Source organism: Orcinus orca, chromosome 13 (genome assembly GCF_937001465.1).
Source record: "Orcinus orca chromosome 13, mOrcOrc1.1, whole genome shotgun sequence".
NCBI classification, from domain to species: domain Eukaryota; kingdom Metazoa; phylum Chordata; class Mammalia; order Artiodactyla; family Delphinidae; genus Orcinus; species Orcinus orca.
Window position 1 is genome coordinate 62,199,605 of NC_064571.1, and position 11,709 is coordinate 62,211,313.

Here is an 11,709-nt window from a genome sequence, read left to right on the forward strand (position 1 = left end):
TACTTTGGAAGGGAGGGGGTGAAGGAGGCTACCATTTACAGGTGGAATTGATATCAGGTTGGCCCATCAGGGAAACCAGCAGCTGGGGCCGGGCGCAAGCAAGTAGGCAGTTACTAATTAAGCCCTATAACTAAGAGGATTGGATAGTCATGTGAGTGAAGCAGGGACTGGTCAAGCAGGGGAGGTAGAGAGCAAGAGAGCAGCCATCTTCAATGCTGACCGTACACATGTGCATGACAAAGCCTGAAATACTCGAAACAGTTAGACACAGATCTACCTTCACTGAAGTTATAGTCAAATGGGGGGGTAAAATATATCCACAAATAACTAATGAAGAGTACACCATGATTAGGGTCTTGTTCTGATTTGAGGGATCCATGAAGGTGTAATAGTTGGAGCGTTGTTAATGCCAGGTAAAGGAAATGCCCCTGAGGAGCTTTCTGTGACTGCCTCAATTTTCTTACTCAACCCCTGTGAGCAGATAGGGTAGGGGGTCCCTGGAGAAAGAGAAGCAGGCATGGCTTTCTTGACATAAGAGAAGCCATTTTTGGCCTAAGCCATTTTGTGATCCAAGCCTGGCCGCAATGCTTGCCCTTGAACAGGTCTCAGTAATTAATAATCTTAAGGGAACAAAATGACTCTTATGGGGCAAGAGAAGGAACAATAGCAAGATAATAAGTCAGGTTGTAAAGACTCCCAGTTCTGTTTCAGTGGTAAAGGTTAGCCTGAAGCACATTCTTGAGCTGTTTTGCAGAATTCAAAACCCACTCAACCACCAGATCAACTGGAACCTAAAGAAGATGAGTTGACCTTTTCTGACACTTGTGACTTCAATCAGCTAAAGTTTGGATTCTCTCAACCTGTGCCCCAATTCTATGCTGAATTCTCCTCTGTTCAAGCCCCTCCATGAATATGCATATACCACCCAAAACCCTTCATGAATATGCATGCGCCCCCTTAGCTTAAAACTTCCCCAGTCTTGCTGTTCAGGGAGACACTGCTTTGGGAAAGGTCCCCGGTGTTCTCCTCACTGCAAGTAATAAGTCCTTCCTTCTCCCGATCTTTGGCTTGATTGTGTCTTTTGGTCTGACACCCACCAAGAGGAGACCCAGTTTGTGGTCAGCCCCACAGTCAGCTGATATGGTTCATTGGCACAACTGAACAATCATAAATGTGATAGATACATGTGAGAAATATGGGTGCGTAAGCTATATTTGTTTAAAGCATGTCATTATTAGTCAAAGTCACCCAGGGCTACACAGATCCAGAGCCCCAAACCATCCCTCCCGCTACTGGTATCCTCTTAACGTCTGGGCTTTGTACAATCTTTTGATCTCTTCTATCTGCTCTATAGAAACTGTCTCTCACTTGAACCTCCTTTTTTTTTTTTTTTTTGCGGTACGCGGTCCTCTCACTGTTGTGGCCTCTCCCATTGCGGAGCACAGGCTCCGGACGCGCAGGCTCAGCGGCCATGGCTCACGGGCCCAGCCGCTCCGCGGCATGTGGGATCCTCCCGGACTGGGGCACGAACCCGTGTCCCCTGCATTGGCAGGCGGACTCTCAACCACTGCGCCACCAGGGAAGCCCTGAACCTCCATTTTATTAGCATTTTGTGTCTGACTTTCTCTCACACTTTCCTAAGATCTCTTTTAGTACTAAGATGCTTTTTATTTTGTCTGTTATTGTTTTTGCTGTCGTAACCTATTTTTCTCAAAACTTTTCAGACCTCCACCCCGCAGGCGTTACCTACTCTGTTGAGGTTCGCTTTCCCCTCCAACGAGGACATGCACAATCTTTAGAGATTCACTCCCATTCAAAGACTCATCCACAATAAATACTTCTCATTTTAAAAGCAACCTCTATGACTTCCAGCAACTTGTTTAATATAGAGATACATAGATATTGGTATACATCACTTAAGGCACTACTCAGTGCCTTGAGCTGCCAGGCCCTGCTATGTTGGTTTGAAATATTAGAGCCTCAGTGTTAAAGGAACCAGGATGACAAAACAAATTAGGAAGGTAACTGGAATGGTTCAGACTGAAAAAAAGAAAGAAAATAAAAAAGCTTGATAACAAAGACTAAAATAATTGCACAGAAACTCAATCACTTCCACTGGGGAATGTATATAAACTAATTAATGGAGGTTGTTAATTGACAACTAGACTAGACTCTAGTGGAGACTCTTACCAAGCTGATTCAATCACTGAATTGGAGTAGAAGGCAGAGGATGTTGGGGGAGGTGGGAGAGACTCTCGTGGCAGGTTTCCAAAGTGGCACTGATTCTCACAAGCGTCAAGTGGAGGGACTCACAAGTAGCAGGTATAAGGGCTGTGCCTCTACATAATCCGGGCGAGAAGGTAACTAACCTGCCCCAGCCCTAACCCCAGAATGCAAATACTCAAGCTCTCCCATTCAGAAGTCCCGGCCATCCTCCTCCAAGTCTCCAGCACCCATCCCAAAGGGTCCACGTTCCCAGTGTGGTCCTGATTTGCTAACTCTAGCAGAGGGATGCAAGTAGCCACGAAAAAGCCCTCCTTGCTGCATCATGCCTGAGACACAGAAGCTGGCTAAAGTTCCAGTCTGCTGTAATGGTCACAAATGCAAGGGCAGCAGGGATCTCCACGTTAACAAGAATAAATTAGGAGTTTGGAATTAACATATACACACTACTATATATAAAACAGATAACCAACAAGGACCTACTGTATAGCACAGGGAACTATACTCAATATTTTGTAATAACCTATAAGGGAAAAGAATCTGAAAAAAAATAGATATATGTGTATGTATAACTGAATCACTTTGCTGCACACCTGAAACTAACACAACATTGTAAATAAATACTTCAATTAAAAACAAACAAAAAAATAAAAACCAAGTACCTAGGAAATTTTACTCTAGATAACCCATTGCTGCTGGTTGCTAAAGGGCACCTACTGGACAAGAGGGGCCCAGGAACTTGGGGTTGGCCTAGCCTTCCCTTCAGTTGGCCCAGGACACAGAGCAGTAGAGAGCTGTGGCCTCTGGGGCACTGTCCCCGAAGCAGGGGCGGTGGGAGCAGGACCCCGGCTCTGCCGGCTGCCGGCCTCTGGAGTGGAGTGGTTCTCCATCACCCTCAGTCTAGGAGACCAAAGTGTTACCAGATAAACCGTTCTGGATCCTGAATGTTTCCAGCATCCACTTTTCATGGACTCCATTCCTGACTTCCTCATGGTCAACTTCCGATGAGGGGAGCCAGTTTTTAGTAAAGTCCCCAAATACAGAGGTTACACCTCTCTCCCTACATATTGGATTCCAAGCTAAATTTCAATCCTGAACTGCACTGAGAAGTAGCACTTCTCTTGCTAAAGAAGAGGAAAAAAAACCCAAAACACAACTTAATCTGAAGGGGCACCCCACTACGTAGAGAGGAAGATGGCACAGGAAGGGCCAGTTTACCTGCCCCTAAAAACCAGCCTTGGGCCAATCAGCACACAGGAGCCCTCTGCTACATAAACCCTGCTTTACTAATCAGCCTTGATTTCAATCACCTTAGACTTTTTAAAGATCACCTGTGCTTGTGCTCTCTCTCCACACACAGGCCTCTCTCTCCCTCTCCTTCTCCCTCTGTGTAAAGGAGCTTTAAAGAAGCCTCCCATGGAACTTCCCTGGTGGTGCAGTGGTTAAGAATCCACCTGCCAATGGAGGGGACACGGGTTCGAGCCCTGGTCCAGGAAGATCCCACATGCCGCGGAGCAACTGGGCCCGGGCGCCACATCTACCAAGCCTGCGCTCTAGAGCCGGTGCTCCATAAGAGAAGCCACCGCAATGAGAAGCCCGCACACCACAGTGAAGACCCAACACAGCCAAAAATAAAATAAATAAATAAAATATAATAAGCCTCCTAGGCTGCTGCCATCAGAGGCAAGAGCCAAGCCAGGGCAGCACCATCTGTAGAGGTCCACCACCACTTACCTCAGGCCTGGGTGGATCCAGGGGCCAAACGGGAAGCTGGGATTTCGCAGAACATCAGGCCCACCTGCAGTCAAAGGCTCACTAGTGCAAATGCATGATCCAATCTGGGTTATTTTGCAATCATGCATGCCAGACAATTAAGAGTCAAGTACTCAGAATTGTAACGTTGACAGGTTGCTGTGAACCTAGGGAGACTAACAAGAATCAGAGATCACATTACCAATTCCAGACAGCCCCCAAATCCTCCTATAATTACAGGCATTAGTGTCAGAACAGGATCCAGCCATGGTTTTTTTTAACGTCACTGTATAGTCATTTTCACAATATTGATTCTTCCAATCCAAGAACATGGTAGGTCTCTCCATCTGTTTGTGTCATCTTTGATTTCTTTCATCAGTATCTTACAGTGTTCTGAGTACAGGTCTTTTGCCTCCTTAGGTAGGTTTATTCCTAGGTATTTTATTCTTTTTGTTGTGATGGTAAATGGGACTGTTTCCTTAATTTCTCTTTCTGATCTTTCATTGTTGGTGTATAGGAATGCAAGAGATTTCTGTGCATTAATTTTGTATACTGCAACTTTACCAGATTCATTGATGAGATCTAGTAGTTTTCTAGTAGCATCTTTAGGATTTTCTATGTATAGTATCATGTCATCTGCAAACAGTGATAGTTTTTCTTCTTTCCCAATTTGGATTCCTTTCATTTCTTTTTCTTCTCTGATTGCCATGGCTAGGACTTCCAAAACTATATTGAACAATAGTGGCAAGAGTGGACATCCTTGTCTTGTTCCTGATCTTAGAGGAAATGCTTTCAGTTTTTCACCATTGAGAATGATGTTTGCTGCGGATTTGTCATATATGGCCTTTATTATGTTGAGGTAGCTTCCCTCTATGCCCACTTTCTGGAGAGTTTTTATCATAAATGGATGTTAAAGTTTGTCAAAAGCTTTTTCTGCATCTATTAAGATGATCATATGGTTTTTATTCCTCAATTTGTTAATATGGTGTATCACATTGATTGATTTGCATATACTGAAGACTCCTTGCATCGCTGGGATAAATCCCACTTGAATGTGCTGTATGATCCTTTTAATATGTTGGTGGATTTTGTCTGCCAGTACTTTGTTGAGGATTTCTGCATCTATGTTCATCAGTAATACTGGCCTGTAATTTTCCTTTTCTGGGATATCTTTGTCTGGTTTGGGTATCAGAGTGATGGTGGCCTTGCAGAATGAGCTTGGGAGTGTTCCTTCCTCTGCAATATTTTGGAAGAGTTTGAGGACCGGTGTTAGCTCGTCTCTAAATGTTTAACAGAATTCACCTGTGAAACCATCTCGTCCTGGACTTTTGTTGGAAGATTTTTAATCACAGTTTCAATTTCATTACTTGTGATTGGTCTGTTCATATTTTCTATTTCTTCCTGTTTCAGTCTTGGAAGGTTGTACCTTTCTAAGAATTTTTCCATTTCTTCGAGGTCATCCATTTTATTGGCATATAGCTGCTTGTAGTAGTCTTTTATGATCCTTTGTAGTTCTGTGGTGTCAGTTGTAACTTCTCCTTTTTCATTTCTAATTTTATTAATTTGACAAATCTTTATTAAGATTTTGATATGCCAAGACTTGACTCTGAGTTTAAGCACCCAATACTCTCAGAACCACTCTTTCACCTCACGGGAAACCTGGTGTTCCTGTTCCTTGCCCATATTTCTTCCTGTTTCACCATGTACTTCAGTGTGAAGGTAAAATGAAGCGCTGCTTCTGTATTCAGGTACTTGCATTCTAAATTTTAGCTCTAATATGAAATAAAAAGTTGCACTTCCTGTTAAGATAATTCCCAGCTTTAGTAAAAAGATCCAGATGATTTTTAAAACCAAGAAAGTCTTCTAGAACCATCTAAATTAGCATTAAAATGTTCTACAAGGTGAGTGAGACATGATTCTAGCTCCAGTGTCTCTGGAAAATGTTTTAACTCGGTGTAGTATTTTGGGTTTTGAAGTCTTTTGATACCTATAATTTATCAGAAATGTTTATTTTTCTCTTTGGGTATTGTTAAAAGTACTTTTTGCATTTTAATTGTTACTTCACCATACACAAAGATACTTTTCTATGCAATGTGCCTTTTATTTTAAAATGGAAAGGAGCGAGAAGATAAGCTTCATTTAATAGTAATTCACTTTACAGAAATTTTTCCTAAACTATATATATTTTTCCTTAAGATATATCTATATCTTGTCTTCACATTGCTTACAGTTTGCCTATAGCACATATGTTCATGAACATATCTACGTTTATCATACGTTTATCTAGTTTTATTACAGTTAATCCATTTTCCCCCTGGATATTATTCTGATCTTTTCAGGAGCTCTAAGGTTTTTCGCATGTCTTTAAGTGGCTTTTCGCCATGCAGTTTAGTGCAAATGGCGCTCTATCACTTAATCAGAAAATTACCAACTGTGTGATTTTTGCACAAAGCACTTAAAACCTCAAACCCTCTTGTTAATCTCTAAAATGGGCGTTACAATATCTGCCTGAGAGGACTGTTGTGAATGAATGTAAAAGCACTTCCAAAACTGAAAAGTGTAATTTGAAATAAATCAAGTATTATGACTACTAATCATCACTTGGACCCATATCATTGATTTAAAAAAAAAAATTTAAGTCATTCTTTGCCCTTTTGCTTGAGTTGGGATCTCTACTACCTTTTCACAGAACAATTGACTATAAATGTCTAAATATCATTTCATTGCTTGAAATAATGTGACCGAGCAGTGAAAGCCTCCTACAAGCATGGAAATAAACAAAGCCTTAGCTCTCCCCACACACATAACATATACTAAAGGTCTGATTTTAAGATAAAAGCCATCACCCTGGCAGATTCAACAGGTAGCTTCATTTTTTAAATTATCAGTAGAAGTAGATTACAAAAACGAATCAAACACACAGTTCTTATACTGACAAGAATTTCTCTTATAAAATATTTCTCAGATATTTATGTGACTCTGCATTTTCAGGTTCTGTTAGGATATTTAACTGCATGGAGTTTTGCTGGTTTAAAAAAAAGATATAGGGGTGCCTTCAACATGGCGGAGGAGTAAGACGTGGAGATCACCTTCCTCCCCACAAATAGATCAAAACTACATCTACATGTGGAACAACTCCTACAGAACACCTACTGAACGCTGGCAGAAGACCTCAGACTTCCGAAAAGGAAAGAAACTCCCCATGTACCTGGGTAGGGCAAAACAAAAACAGAGACAAAAGAATAGGGATAGGACCTGCACCTCTGGGAGGGAGCTGTAAAGGAGGAAAAGTTTCCACACACTAGGAAGCCCCTCCACTGGCGGAGACGGGGGGTGGGCTAGGGGGAAGCTTTGGAGCCATGGAGAAGAGCGCAGCAATAGGGGTGCAGAGGTCAAAGCGGAGAGATTCCCGCACAGAGGATTGGTGCGGACCAGCACTCACCAGCCTGAGAGGCTTGTCTGCTCACCTGCCAGTACGGGTTGGGGCTGGGAGCTGAGGCTATGGCTTCGGAGGTCAGATCCCAGGGAGAAGATGGGGGTTGGCTGCGTAAACACAGCCTGAAGGGGGCTAGTGCGCCACAGCTGGCCGGGAAAGAGTCCGGGAAAAGTCTGGACCTGCCTAAGAGGCAAGAGACCATTGTTTTGGGGTACGCGAGGAGAGGGGATCCAGAGCACTGCCTAAATGAGCTCCAGAGACGGGCATGAGCCGCGGCTATCAGCACGGACACAAGAGACGGGCATGAAACGCTAAGGCAGCTGCTGCAGCCACCAAGAAGCCTGTGTGCGAGCGCAGGTCACTATCCACACCTCCCTCCCGGGAGCCTGTAAAGCCCGCCACGGCCAGGGTCCCGTGATCCAGGGACAACTTCCCCAGGAGAACACATGGCGTGCTTCAGGCTGTTGCAATGTTACGCTGGCCTCTGCCTCTGCAGGATCACTCTGCATTCTGTACCCCTCCGTCCCCCCCCCCCCCCCGGCCTGAGAGAGCCAGAGCCCCCTAATCAGCGGCTCCTTTAACTCTGTCCTCTCTGGGCACAGAACAGATGTCCTCAGGCGACCTACATGCAGAGGCAGGGCCAAATCCAAGCTGAACCCCAGGAGCTGTGCGAACAAAGAAGAGAAATGGAAATCTCTCCCAGCAGCCTCAGGAGCAGTGGATTAAATCTCACAGTCAACTTCATGTACCCTGCATCTCTGGAATACCTGAATAGACAACATATCATCCCAAAATTGAAGCAGTGGACTTTTAGAGGAACTGTAGACTTGGGGTTTGCTTTCTGCATCTAATTTGTTTCTGGTTTTATGTTTATATTAGTTTAGCATTTACAGTTTATTATCATTGGTAGATCTGTTTATTGATTTGGTTGCTCTCTTCCTTGTGTATATATATATATTCTTTTCCTTTTCCTCTTTTTGTGAGTGTGTATATGTATACTTCTTTGTGTGATTTTTGTCTGTATAGGTTTGCTTTTGTCATTTGTCCTAGAGTTCTGACTGTCCTTTTGTTTTGTTTTGTTTTTTTTAGTATAGTTTTTAGCACTTGTTATCATCGGTGGATTTTTTTTTTTGTTTGGTTGCTCTCTTCTTTCTTTCTCTCTTGCTTTTTTTAAATTGCTTTTTAATTTTTAATAATTTTTCCATTTTAATTATTTTATTTTTAAAATTTATTTTTAATTTATTTATTTCCTTTTTTTTCTCCCATTTCTTCTGAGCCATGTGGCTGACAGGGTCTTGGTGCTCTGGTCGGGTGTCAGGCCTGAGCCTCTGAGGTGGGAGAGCCAAGATCAGGACATTGGTCACCAGAGACCTACTGGCCCCATGTAATATCAAATGGCGAAAGCTCTCCCAGAGATCTCCATCTCAATGCTAAGACCCAGCTCCACACAACGACCACCAAGCTACAGTGCTGGACACCCTATGCCAAACGACTAGCAAGAGAGGAACACAACCCCACCCATTAGCAGAGAGGCTGCCTAAAATCATAGTAAGTTCACAGACACCCCAAAACATACCACCTGATGTGGTCCTGCCCACCAGAAACACAAGATCCAGCCTCATCCACCAGAACACAGGCACCAGTCTGCTCCACCAGGATGCCTACACAACCCACTGAACCAACCTTACCCACTGGGAGCAGACACCAAAAACAATGGGAACTATGAACCTGCAGCCTGCGAAAAGGAGACCCCAAACACAGTAAGTTAAGCAAAATGAGAAGACAGAAAAACACACAGCAGATGAAGGAGCAAGGTGAAAACCCACCAGACCAAACAAATGAAGAGGAAACAGGCAGTCTACCTGAAAAAGAATTCAGAGTAATGATAGTAAAGATGATCCAAAACCTTGGAAATACAATGGAGAAAATATACGAAACGTTTAACAAGGACCTAGGAGAACTAAAGAGCAAACAAACAATGATGAAAACACAATAAATGAAATTAAAAATTCTCTAGAGGGAATCAATAGCAGAATAACCGAGGTAGAAGAACGGATAAGTGACCTGGAAGATAAAATACTGGACATAATTACCGCAGAGCAGGTTAAAGAAAAAAGAATGAAAACAATTGAGGACAGTCTCAGAGACCTCTGGAAAACATTAAATACTCCACCATCCGAATTATAGGGGTCCCAGGAGATGAAGAGAAAAAAAAAAGGGACTGAGAGAATATTTAAAGAGATTATAGTTGAAAACTTCCCTAATATGTGTAAGGAAATAGTCAATCAAGTCCAGGAAGCACAGAGAGTCCCATACAGGATAAATCCAAGGAGAAATACGCCAAGACACATATTAATCAAACTGTCAAAAATTAAATACAAAGAAAACATATTAAAAGCAGCAAAGGAAAAGCAACAATTAACATACAAGGGAATCCCCATAAGGTTCACAGCTGATCTTTCAGCAGAAACTCTGCAAGCCAGAAGGGACTGGCAGGACATATTTAAAGTGATGAAGGAAAAAAACCTGCAACCAAGATTACTCTACCCAGCAAGGATCTCATTCAGATTTGATGGAGAAATTAAAACCTTTACAGACAAGCAAAAGCTGAGAGTGTTCAGCACCACCAAACCAGCTTTACAACAAATGCTAAAGGAACTTCTCTAGGCAAGAAACACAAGAGAAGGAAAAGACCTACAATAACGAACCCAAAATAATTAAGAAAATGGGAATAGGAACATACATATTGATAATTACCTTAAATGTAAATGGCCTAATGCTCCCACCAAAAGATACAGATTGGCTGAATGGACAGAAAAACAAGACCCATATATATGCTGTCTACAAGAGACCCACTTCAGACCTAGAGACACATACACACTGAAAGTAAGGGGATGGAAAAAGATATTCCATGCAAATGGAAACCAAAAGAAAGCTGGAGTAGCAATTCTCATATCAAACAAAATAGACTTTAAAATAAAGACTATTAGAAGAGACAAAGAAGGACACTACATAATGATCAAGGGATTGATCCAAGAAGAAGATATAACAATTGTAAATATTTATGCACCCAACATAGGAGCACCTCAATACATAAGGCAAATGCTAACAACCATAAAAGGGGAAATCAACAGTGACATAGTAATAGTAGGGGACTTTAACATCCCACTTTCACCAATGGACTGATCATCCAAAATGAAAATAAGTAAGGAAACACAAGCTTTAAAGGATACATTAAACAAGATGGACTTAATTTATATTTATAGGACATTCCATCCAAGAATACACATTTTTCTCAAGTGCTCATGGAACATTCTCCAGGATAGATCATATCTTGGGTCACAAATAAAGCCTTGGTAAATTTAAGAAAACTGAAATCGTATCAAGCATCTTTTCTGACCACAACACTATGAGACTAGATATCAATTACAGGAAAAAAACTGTAAAAAATAAAAACACATGGAGGCTAAACAATACGCTACTAAATAACCAAGAGATCACTGAAGAAATCACAGAGGAAATCAAAAAATACCTAGAAACAAATGACAATGAAAACATGACAACCCAAAACCTATGGCATGCAGCAAAAGCAGTTCTAAGAACAAGTTTGTAGAAATAAAATCTACCTCAAGAAACAAGAAAAATCTCAAATAAACAACCTAACCTTACACCTAAAGCAATTAGAGAAGGAAGGACAAAAAAACCCCAAAGTTCGTAGAAGGAAAGAAATCATAAAGATCAGATCAGAAATAAATGAAAATGAAATGAAGGAAACGATAGCAAAGATCAGTAAAACTAAAAGCTGGTTCTTTGAGAAGATGAAACAAAACTGGTAAACCGTTAGCCAGACACATCAAGATAAAAAGGGACAAGACTCAAATCCATAGAATTAGAAAAGAAAAAGGAGAAGTAACAACTGACACTGCAGAAATACAAAGGATCATGAGAGATTACTACAAGCAACTATATGCCAATAAAATGGACAACCGGAAGAAATGGACAAATTCTTAGAAAAGCACAATCTTCTGAGACTGGACCAGGAAGAAATAGAAAATATAAACAGACCAATCACAAGCATTGAGATTGAAACTGTGATTAAAAATCTGCCAACAAACAAAAGCCCAGGACCAGATGGCTTCATAGGAGAATTCTATCAAACATTTAGAGAAAACCTAACACCCATCTTTCTCAAACTCTTCCAAAATATAGCAGAGGGAGGTACACTCCCGAACTCATTCTATGAGGCCACCATCACCCTGATACCAAAACCAGACAAAGATGCCACAAAAAAAGAAAAC